This window comes from Urocampus carinirostris, chromosome 15, assembly GCF_059441175.1.
Source record: "Urocampus carinirostris isolate Australia breed hairy pipefish chromosome 15, RoL_Ucar_1.0, whole genome shotgun sequence".
Taxonomy (NCBI): Eukaryota; Metazoa; Chordata; class Actinopteri; order Syngnathiformes; family Syngnathidae; genus Urocampus; species Urocampus carinirostris.
The window spans coordinates 8,894,021-8,906,417 of NC_142363.1; the positions used below are offsets into that span (position 1 = coordinate 8,894,021).

General features: G+C 38.0%; 1 protein-coding gene across 1 annotated transcript in view; it reads right to left on the reverse strand.

Moving 5' to 3' along the window:
- LOC148351475 (neurexin-3a-like) overlaps positions 1-12,397 on the reverse strand; it is a 137,184-nt gene that overhangs the window by 40,614 nt on the left and 84,173 nt on the right. The gene's annotated exons all lie outside the window — the stretch shown is intronic.

Sequence of the window (12,397 nt, forward strand, 5' to 3'; positions counted from 1 at the left end):
GGTGACACTATTTTTTAATCCACAGAAGGATCACCAAAGCAAATTGTCGGAGTACAGTACATAGATGTTCAACAGTCCCACAGAGAGCGCAAGTACTCCTCTCCAAATGATACTCCTTTTAAAAATGCCTAAATCACAGTCGTTGCTGTCAAGCAACACTTGACAAGCTGGTGCTGAATTTTGTGTGTGAGGCACCATCTTTCAAGACATTGATTGAAACCTTGAAACCTCATCCAGTAATGACGAAAACAAAGAATAACAATTATTACCCCCAAGAAATGTTTACACAGCACGTTAAACATAACCAAGAAAACATCCAGGAGCAGTTTGTATCAGGTTTCAATATTTAAAACAATAGACAGCCTGCTTTCCTTCTAGACACTTGTTTCCCCTTGTGATTGGTCAATACGGATTTGATGTTGTTGATGTTAATTTGTTGCGTTTATAAAAGGTTAATATTGCCTTATATTTTATCTTCTTTTTCTACATTTGCGAATATTTTTATTTTTCAAGGTGGAGTTTTTTTTATAACTGTTATTTTTGTTTTATGTAGTTTATTTGTTGCTGCTCTGAAAACTCAATACATATTTTAAATTGATATTTTGTTGTTTATCGCAGGGATTCCAGTTGCTTGACTTTAATGTCCATCCATCAGTTCATTATCTGCACTGCTTATCCTCAGTCTGGTCGCGGGTGTAATAGTCTATCCCAGCCTTCTTCAGGCAGTTGAACAGGTCCAGACAGTCGCAGGGCACACAGAGACAGACAACTCACCTACTCATTCACACCTAGGGACAATTTGGACCGGCAAATTAACCTGACGTGCATGTTTTAGGAATATGGGAGGAAACTGGAGTGCCTGGAGGAAACGCAAGCACGGGGGGAACATGCAAACTCCGCACAGGAAGGCTGGTAGCTGGATTTGATTCCATGACTTCAAAACTGCGCCGCTCTTGCGCTGACCACTCGTCCACCGTGCCGCCTAACTTTAATGTTTCTTAGCATAAACAGGTTGTATTTAAAACTATAAAATGAAATACTGTAATCAGGGACTCAGTTTCTATATGAATACAGTATTTGCTTGGGTGTCACCAGTAGTTATTGGTAGGCAGCACGTGGGAAGGGGGCATGGTCTATACAGGAACAACAAAATCAATGGGGCAAACGTGAGCACATAATTTACAGTAAGGGAGCTGAATTTTTGTCTTTTTATTTGGAAAATTGTGTTTGCAATGTACCATGCCTGGATAGAAAAAAATGGAGAAGCATATCTGTCAAGACCAGAACAGAGACAGGACCCACTCGCATAATGTTTCTCACAGTTTTATTGGGAAGAAGAGAAAGGAGTGCACACATGATCTTGTGATCGCTGGTCGCGGGGAGCAGATAGCTCTGAACGCGGAAGTGGGATTTACGTGGCTAGCGATGGCGGTGTCGGGAACGGAAAAAAACGGATCAGTAGCCAGGATAGAAGAGCAAAAACGTGGTCCATATCAGAAAATGGGTCGTTATTCGGGACGGGAGAACAGACGTGGTCGAGAGCAAAACAGGTCGTAATTCGGGACGGGAGAGCAGACGTGCTTGAGATCAAACAGATCGTAGCGGGAGAAAAACAGGAGCAAAAACACAGGACAGGCAAAAAAAAGGTTTGCCGTGTAAAAACGGAGATTTGCAGACGGACCGACAAAAGGGGACTGACAGGACAGAGTTTAAATACTGACAGGGAGCCAATCTGTCTACAAGCTGCAGCTGGCGCCACACACGAAGGGCCAATTGGGCGCCATGGCAATCATGACACACGGGCGGGGCAAATTGGTTGCCGGGGCAACCGTGACAATATCATTGAGTGGTTTGAAGACGAAATACAAAACGGATATGGAGTGTCTCGGCGGTATTAGTTTGTTAGCTCTCAAGATTGCTAAAGCCAAGAAATATGAGAAGTTCACCACTTCCATCGGTTAGCTCACACTACACGTTTTCTTCTATGTTTTCTTTTTATTATGTGGCTATTTTTAAGCAATTTTAGGGGGTTGGCTTCAATGTGAGTGTATACGATACACATATAAAACGCTTTCCTGTGGGACTTAAACAACAGTCACTTTCAGCTAGAATATAGAATTAAAAGTTACATAAAGTTTAGAACGAGGATAATAGTTTTAATGCTACATAAAAAATTATGTCGGAAAAAAAATATCCAAATCCACTGCAATACTGGGGAGGGTAAATCATGCTTTGGATCACAGGTCACAAAAAGTAACAACGTTATATTGTTTAATGTTTTGCCAGACATAGTTTTACTAAATTCTACGAATCTTTCAAAGTTAACTAGTGCTAGTTTATAGAAACCCATGAAATACGCATTTTCCTTCGAGCATCCTCACTTTTGTCTGGTTATTTGTGGTACATCAGTGCTACCTGCTGGACACTTGCAGTACCTATAGTTTTAGTATTACTGTATATTTTTACAATTTCTGTGTGAATTTCTTTTTAACAAAATGAACTCTTTTTTTTTTAAATTAGCTATGTATTTTTGTACCATTTTTAAAAATTAAATAGGTATTTTCATGGGGGGGTTATTCTAATAAATACTCTTTGAAATAAGAAAGATTATTTGTCATGTTTGCTTATTTAAATTATTCTATCTTGGATTCGCCAGAGAGTTTGGCCACTTCTGGCAGTGATAACAGAAATCAAACGTTTACCATTTTTGTAATGAGACGTTCACCGCACTGTAGATGGCTTTTGACCCACTCTTCTTTGCAAATTTGTTTCAAACCTGCCATATTGGAGGGTTTTCTAGCATGAACTGGCTATCTAAGGTCACACCAGCGCGTCTCAATTGGATTTGAATACGGACTTTAAATTGGCCACTCCAGAGCCTTCATTTTGTTTTGTTTTTTGAGCCATTCAGAGGTGGACTTGCTGGTGTGTTTCAGATCGTTGTCCTGCAACAGGATCCAAGAGCGCCTGAGTTTGAAGCAGGACCGAGCCTTCATGGGGCCCTAAGCAAAATTCGATTGAGGGACCCTATTACTTGTTCATTTGCATACCTACTAGAACTATTTCCATGTTCTACTCTAGGGGTGGGCAAAAGAGTCGTTTCATCAAAATGGTTTTGAAACGATCACAATTAGGTCCCCGTTTTAAGCATTTCATTTGTTATGTAGTTTTTAAGTATCACTGTAGGTATTTTTTTTAAAGTTTTTTTTAATTTCATTTTTTAAATTGGATTTTTCTTGAAGTTCTTTAGTTTTTTGTAGTGTCACTGTTGTTTTATTTTTGTACTATTTTTGTAGTAATTCTGAAGTAATTTTTATGTAGTATTTCCATAGTCGTATTTTTTTTATTATTTCTGTAGTACTTTGTTATATTTCCAAAGTAGATTTTTGTTATATATCTGTAGCATTTTCATAGTATTTTTGTATTATTACAGCAGAGTTATGATTATAGTACTTTTGGAGTCTAACTGTAGTATTATTTACTTTAGTATTTTTTACTATCTCTATTTTATTTTGCTGTACTGTATTCCCATAAAAGAAAGTTTGTTGTATATCTGTACTATTTGTGTAGTATTTCTTGAGTACAGTGTTACTATAGTTTTATTTTTTAGTCTTTTTGTGATATTTCCAAGGAGCATTTTTGTAGTATCGCTATAGGTGTAATTTACAGTGATTGGGTTGTAACCTCTTGTAGTAGTATTTTGTTGTAATATTTCTCTAGTAGTTTTTTACATTACAGTATTATATATTGGTATTTTCAATAGAAGTATAATTGATTAATTTCCGAAGCAGAATTTTAGTAGTATTTTTGTAGCTTTTTTGTAGTATTTCCATTATAGTATATCCGTCATATTTCTTTCGTATTTTTGTAATATTACTGTAGTTGTCTTTTTTTTTTTTTTGTATTTTTGGAGTAAATAATTCTCGAGTAGTATTTTGTCAATAGTATGACTGTGGTACTATTTTTGTAGTAATTCTAAAACTTTTTTATTTTCAGAATGAAAGCAAAATAATATATGAGGTCCCTGTTTTGAGCACTAGATTTGATATTTAGTTTTGCAGTTATTGTGTAGTATTTTTTTAGTATTTATGTAGTACTTCTGTTGTATTTCGAAATTAGTTTTTTTGTTCTGTATATGTAGTATTTTTGTAGGATTTTTGTATTATTACAGTAGATTTATGATTATAGTGATTTTGTAGTATTACTGTAGTATTATTTTTTTAGTATTTTTTTACTATCTCTGTCGTATTTTGTAGTTTTTTCATATAAGAATGTTTGTTGTATATCTGTAGTATGTATGTAGTATTTTTGTAGTACAGTGTTACTGTAGTTTTATTTTTGTAGTATTTTTGTGATATTTCCATAGGAAATTGTTTTTGTAGTATTGCTGTAGGTGTAATTTTCAGTATTTCTGTTGTAAACCTCTTGTGGTAGTATATTTGTAGTAATTATTCTCTAGTAGTTTTTTATATCATTGTATTGTGTATTTATATTTTTTAGTATTTCAGTAGAAGTATAATTGATGTATTTCCAAAACACTTTTTAGTAGTACTCTGTAGTATTTCCAAAGTAGTATTTTTGTAATATCTTAGTATTTTTGTAATATTACTGTCTTTTTGTAATATTTTAGAATAAGTAATTCTGTGGTAGTATTTTGTAATATATTATTACTCTAGTAGTATTTTTGTAGTAATTCCATACTCTTTTTTATTTTCAGAATGAAAGCAAAATAATATATGAAATCCCTGTTTATAATCGCTATATTTGATATTAAGTTTGGTAGTTTTTGTGTAGTATTTTTGGTGTATTTCTGTAGAAATATTTTTGAGTGGACACACAAAGTGACAATGGGGACACTGTTGGCACCAATAAAGTTGACCACTCTTGGGGGGCCCTAGTGGTTGGTTGTGGCCCCCTAAGCAGCCGCTTAGCTCGCTTATGCCTTGGGCTGGCTCTGGATTGAAGGCACGCACTAATGGCAGTGTGTTATCCTGCAGGGTCTTGTGGTAAACACCAGAATTCATCATTCCGTCAACCACAGCAAGTTGTCCTGGTTATGACGAAGCAAAGCACCCCCAGACCATCACACTGCCACCACCATGCTTTACCTTTGGCATCATGTTCTTTTTGTCAAATGTTGTGCCATTTTCACACAAGATGTAACGGGCTGCACACCTTCCTCCACATTCCGAATTCAGGAAGGGGCCAAATTCATTTTCACGACACTGTTTATTGAAATGACTTAAAAACCTGAATGACTAAAATGCGTATAAGTCAAGCTAAAATAAAGTCAACCCAAAGTTAATTCTTCATTGAAATTAGGTGATTTTCTTAAATAATAGTAAATGTTCCCAGAGGCATCTGGCGGTCCAACTGGGTCACTGCAGCTAACGTGGATGTCATTTTCAAAAGCAGAAGTTACATTTTAAGTGCGAAAGTCAAAATACATAAACAATTAATACTAAAATAAATATATGACAAAATGAAAGTCGATTACATACTCAAATGAATGTATTGCATTTATCTAATATATTCAAATAATACATTTTTATTTGTATATTCATACATTTATAATAATAATAATAATAATTTCCTTGTATTGTCATTCTGTGTAACAATGTACACAGAACGAAATGTCGATTGCACCTGACCCGTTGTAGCGAGCCGATGCAGCCGCAGCCAACAGAGGGCGCCGCCGACCACTTTTTAAGTCTTAGGAATGACTCGGCCGGGGCGCGAACCACCGACCTCCCAGTCTCAAATAATAATAATAATAATAATAATTTCCTTTGTATTGTCATTCTTTGTAAGAACGAAATGTCGATACACCTGACCCGTTGTAGCGAGCCGATGCAGCCGCAGCCAACAGAGGGCGCCGCCATTTTACCAATATTATAAGTCTTAGGTATGACTCGGCCGAGGCGCGAACCAGCGACCTCCCAGTCTATATTTGTTAGTACTGTATGCATTTATACATTTAGTATTGGTCATCTATACAGGCTTTGAAATTTGTTTGAAGGCACCTGTTGCCTTATATTGACCTGTATTGATTTTTGTTTTTGTGTTTTATTTAATTTTACCTTATTCTGTGTTGTTCACTATACTTTTTATAAGTAAATGGGGAGAATATTATAAAATTTTGATTTATGAAATTGGAAGGACATTTCGAAATGTAAGTGTATAACTATATTATCAATGTCACGGTTGCCCTTGGAGCCCAATTGGCCCCGCCCATTTGGCGCCAGCTGCGGCTCATTGACTGATTGGCTTCCCTCCCATTTAAGCTCTCACTCACCCTTTGTCAGTCCGTCAACAAACCTCTGCACCCGCAAGACGTGGGTTTTAACTGTCCGGTATCGTTCCCGTCTATTTTGTCCTGTTTTGTATCGATCTCCAGTGTCTGGTATCGTTTCCGTCTATCTCGCCCTGCTTGTTATCGGACTCCAGTCTCCAGTGCCTGATATCTATCCTGTCTGTCCCGTCCTGTCCTGTATCGACCCCATCTGTCAGATATCTGCTCGTGCAATTGGTATCGATTTTGTCGGCCTCTGGCTTCCTGTCATTCCACTCCAGAGTGCTGCTTTACGTCTTTCGCCCAACGATCGCCGAAACACTGGCGTTTGGGTTAACGTGCATGACTGCCCCATTTCCCGTAAAATAAAGCTTGTGTGAGAAACTTCACGCATCTGAGTCCTCCTCCTATTCGATTCTTGACAATCAATTTGTATCTCTAGACACAAAGTTGAGTAGTTTTGGTTTAAAAATGGTTTAAAACATATGAAAAGGATTTACACACAATATTGACATATACAGTATATTCCATTACGTCATATCAGAAATTAACCAGTCAAAACCTGAAAATAAATGATATTTGAATTGTATGTCTTTTTGTGTTAAAAACAAATGTTTCAAGTTTATATCCAAAATGAAATGGAAACCTTTAATTGGACAAAAAAGGCATTGTACTTTTGCCTTAATCAGACATAAAATCGGAAGAAATCCGGGCTGTAGCATGCTTTTTATGATTATAAACAACTTTATCATTTATGTTAAGGCCTTTCAATCAGGTGTTCCCAACTCGCAGTCTGCGGGCCATTTGCACCCCATGTGATGACAGTTTGATGTCCCTACCTTATCATGAAAGTTTACCATCAGTGCGTCGTTAAATTAAGCAGGGCTCGAAACATTCAAACATTAGATCGCAAAGCGAAAAGTCTTTTAAATGCTGTATTTGAAAGTCGCTGTACTCTGCTGCACGCTCCTGTTAAAAATATGAGATGGAGCAAAATAGACAGAGAGAGATAGAGTGAGAGAGAGAGAGAGAGAGAGAGAGAGAGAGAGAGAGAGAGAGAGAGAGAGAGAGAGAGAGAGAGAGAGAGAGAGAGAGAGAGAGAGACAGAGACAGAGACCGATAGAGAGAAATAGAGACAGAGAGAGAAAGAGAGATGGAGAATAAGAGAAATAGGCAGAGTAAGAGACAGAAAGAAAGAGAGAGATAAAGACATGGAGAGAAAAATAGACAGAGAGAGAGACAACCACTTAAAGAGAGACAAAGGGAGAGAGAGAAATAAAGGTAGTGACAGATGAAGAGAAAAAGAGAAAGAGAGACAGAATGAGAGACACACACACAGGGAGCAAGAATGAAAGGGAGAGAGACTAATTTCATACTTAGCGTTCATACAGTATGTTCACTATTATTATGATTCCCTTATTACTGATTCATTTATTTTCATATTCCTTCTTAATACTCATGTTTTATCTAATTTTGCGAATAGAAAATGTGTATATATACTTAGCTTGGACCCGCACACAGAAGTAAATTGAGTTCGAGAGCCCAGCAATAAACCATTAGTATCTGCACCGCTTATCATCAGTAGGGTTGCGGGGGTGCTGGAGCCCATCCCAGCTATTTTTGGGCAGAGGACACCCTGAACTGGTTGCCAGCCAGTTGCAAGGCACACAGGGACAGACAGTTCACTCGCTTATTCACACCTAGTGACAATTTGGACCGGCCAATTAACCTAACATGCAAGCACGGGGAGAACATGCAAACTTAGCACAGGAGGTTCTACTTCATGACCTCAGAACTGTGCTTCACACGCGCTAACCACTGTGCCGCCGTGCTGCCCCGCTGCATAAAACCATATAAGACAATTTACTGACCTCGTGTGTGGTTCCTTCTCAAGGTTTCTTCATTTTCCTCATGCTGAGGTTTTTGAGTTTTTTCTTGGCCTCATGTGGGTTTTAGATCAGGGATGGACTTTTTGCACTAGTTTACATGCTTGAGGCGTCGTTGATGTAATTCACTTTCCGGACAAATTTCAACATGTTACCTAGTGTTCTCTTTTATTGATGTTTACTCTTTTTGTGTACTGTCTGTGACTGTTTATGTATTTCACCCTGGTCATCCTGGAAAGGGGAAATACCACTTGTGAGGCCCCTTGTGAGTTTTTCCTTGCCTGAATGTTGGTTTAAGAACAGGCGATGGTGTCATTGTAATCCTGTGCAGTCCAGACATTTTTTGTGATTAAGGGCTATACAAATAAATGTGACTTGACTTGACTTGTAATAATAGTCTGTTGTTTGCAATAGCCTGTGGTCTGTGCAGCCCTTTGAGACTCATTAAGATTAGGGGTTATACAAAAAAACATGACTTGACTATTTTGCATATTGTCTATATTTGTCTACATTCCTTTTTCTAGAGGGGTGTAGAGTCAAAAAAAGGTCTTGCTTGCTGTTCAATTCAGCTCAACTGCGCAATATTCAATGTGAGGCTGAAATTACAAGTGTAACTTGTGAGCAAATATCCTTTTAATGGGCTTTTAAAAAAAGAGATGGAAGCTTAAAAACACAAATCGATTTCATGTGTCGCATCAGATGACAATGCAATCTAAATGACAAATAATGATGCATTGGCTTGGGAGGCAAAACAATGTAAACACACAAGCGTATAAGAATGAGACAATAAATAGCCACGGACATTAACCACGATAAAAATGACTGATTGATGAGATTTTATTTTATAAAATGAATCAATCATCCATTACTTTATTGAAATGCAGCAAAGAACAGCAATGAACATCATTCAGATTGTCACAATGAATAAAAGACAACACATTGTCTCTTGCTGTCAGCAGACATTCATTTTCTATCATGGAAGTCGAAGCCACCAGAACAAAAAGAAAAAATACAATACACTCAATGTCTAGCTGGATGATGTGGCAAGCAAAATAAAAAATCAGTGCAGAAATTAATTCCATGCAGACGAGAACATGTAAAAGCCGAGTTGGAGCATTGATAAGATGAAAAAAAAAACCCAGCCGTAAGCGATAGTACAGTTTGCACAGGATGGAAACACCTTGACACAATCACGTCCTGCTTATGCAAATGGTTAAAAAAGCCCATTTTGGAGCAAAGAGGATGAAGCAAGTCGTTACAGCTAAAATGTATTGCTGGCATGTTTGTATGCAATAAAGCTCACACAATTATTGAAATTGCAATATTCTAAACCAGGGGTCGGAAACCTATGGCTCACAAGCTAGATATAGCTCTTTTCATGAGTGCATATGGCTCGGAGATAAAATTCTGGTTCCCGCAAATGTTTTCTCCAGCGTTCCTCATCTAAATAGCTCAAAGTCAAGTTTGAAGCATGCAAAACCAACAAAACTGCAGTAGCTTTGACGGTTCGGTCCAATATATATAGGGGACAGTCGCAACTACAGTTTACAGTCAAGATGTGGCGCCACCAGAACCCGTTTTGGTTATATGTCGCTAAAGAATCCTTTCTATCGAAGCTCATTAAACAATATTGACATAGTTTATGATGAAAACCCACAGAAAATAGACTGAAAACCACAAAACGCCAGCCAAGCACACAGAACAATTTGATATTGTGAGCTGCAGGGGTGGTCGAAGCTGTGCACAAAGCACAAATACTCACTTCTCTCTGCCCAGCGCCGTCTGCGCTGAAGATAAATACTGTACTTCAGAATCCTCATTTGCAGGGTTTTGTGACATTTTTACTAAAGACCTCTGCTTGCACCCTTATTATTTATGGAAAAATGACGGTAAAAATGAGCTACAATGATCTGAAGTAACTTTTGGAGGGAGACACATGTTTAAAGTGGTGTATTTGTTGATATGAGACACAGGCTCTGGCATTATTATTATTTCATACATTTTATCAAATCATGTAACGTCACACATTGAAATACAATGCGCTGAAAAACTAGATTTTGTCTGGCATGGAGCCAGACCACCAAAAAAATAAAAATGTACTATTATGACTCATCTCATCTCATCAGCTACACCGCTTATCCTCATTGGGGTCACAGGGGGGCTGGAGCCCATCCCAGCCATCTCCGGGCAGTGGGCAGGGGACACCCTGAACTGGTTGCCAGCCAATCGCAGGGCACACAGGGACAGACAACTCATTCGCTCATTCACACCTAGGGACAATTTGGACAGGCCAATTCACCTGAAATGCATGTTTTTGGAACGTGGGAGGAAACCGGAGTGCCCGGAGGAAACCGGAGTGCCCGGAGGAAACCCACGCAAGCACGGGGAGAACATACAAACTCCGCACAGGAAGTCTGGAGCTGGATTTGAACCCACGACAGGTTCCCATGACATGAACTGTGCCGCACAAGTGCTAACCACTGCGCCGCCGTGCTGCCCCTATTATGACTCTTTAAGTCAAAATTATTCCTGACCCCTGTTCTAAACAAACCGTCACCTTATACTTGTTTTATCTAAACTTTAAAATTCAACGTTTCGTGTCAGTAGCGGCTATCAGAATAATTTTCTTTATCATTACAACAAATTGAAAAACTTTAAAGCCTGTAAGCCAGGGGCCTCAAACTTACGACCTGCAGGCCATTTGTGGCTCACGTCATGATAATTTGAGAACCCTACCTTAATATGCTTGATACAGATGCTGTTAGGCAGGGCTCCAAACACAGAGATAGAGACACAGAGAGAGAGAGAGAGAGAGAGAGAGAGAGAGAGAGAGAGAGAGAGAGAGAGAGAGAGAGAGAGAGAGAGAGAGAGAGAGAGAGAGAGAGAGAGAGAGAGAGAGAGAGAGAGAGAGAGAGAGAGAGAGAGAGGGGGGAAGGATTATTTGGATTTTTCTACTCACATTTATTTATTGACTTTTTCATTCTTAGCGCAGTCATTTATGTCAGTTTTTTTTTGGTGTAGAAGATAAAAAATATTTGGGAATAGTCAAATGTTTGACGCAATATTTGGCCTTGAAAGGAACTCAGACGCCTCCCAAGTAAATTGTGTTTGAGTCCCCTATATTAAACCATGTCAAACAATTACATTTACGTGAAGGTTCCTTAGTGGTTTTATTTCGCTTCATTCCAACTTGCGTGTGTTTTGATCATAGTACAGACTATTAAAGGGATTAGGATTTTCGAATTACCTTTATTGGGTTATCCAAGCATTTAAATTGAATGTCCTTTTCCATAACTACTGTACTTACAAAATGTCATAATGAAAAGTGTCTGCTTTCATCTTCGATCTAACAGTCTGTACCATTTGACCACTGGATGGCACTGTTGTCTAATGCAAACGAAAACCAGTTCCCAGCAGGTAACAAAACATCAGACGAAAATGGTGGCTAAGTAGAGATTTTTCAGTTACCATGTCGATTTTTAAAAAAGTAAAAATTAACTTTGGTATGATAGTTCATGTACTTTGCCTAATATTCAAATGATTGTGTTTTTTTTTTAACCGAATGGATGTTTTTTGTACCACTAAGGGACATCGTCACCGATATGCAATCAGGGACTCAAGGAAACTGTTGTAAAATGGACTTAGTACACCGAGCTTCGCTAAGAAACATGGGACATGTAGTTTTATATTACTGCTGATGTGTCACATTTCGTTTTGCTTCTAAATATGTCACGATACAGAAATAACGAATAACTAATAAATTTAAGGTGCAAAATGTATTACAGTATGGGGATTAAAGTTTACATAACAGCTCAATTCCAGGGTATAAACTCGACTGTCTTTCGTAGGATTAGAGAAAAGGGTCCTTATTTTATTTTCTTATTGTATACTGCACAAGAGGGGGTCTCCAACGTGGTGCCCGTGGGCACCAGAGTGCCCCCTAAGGACAGTTGAGGTGGCCGCGAACCTGTTCTAAAAATAGCTTACCAGTGCTGGGTCATTGGGATTTTATGGTAAAATCATTTTTATTTTTATTGGTTGATTGAGTCTATTTAACCCTATTTCTAATCACGAACATGGTAATTACATAGTAACAACATGATAAGAATTAAAAAAAAAAAATCAAATAAACAAATTCCACTTCATGGGCTTCATGGACACAAACAAATTGTTCAAGTAATGATCAATTTTTAAAAGCAATTAATCAAGAGAATATTAA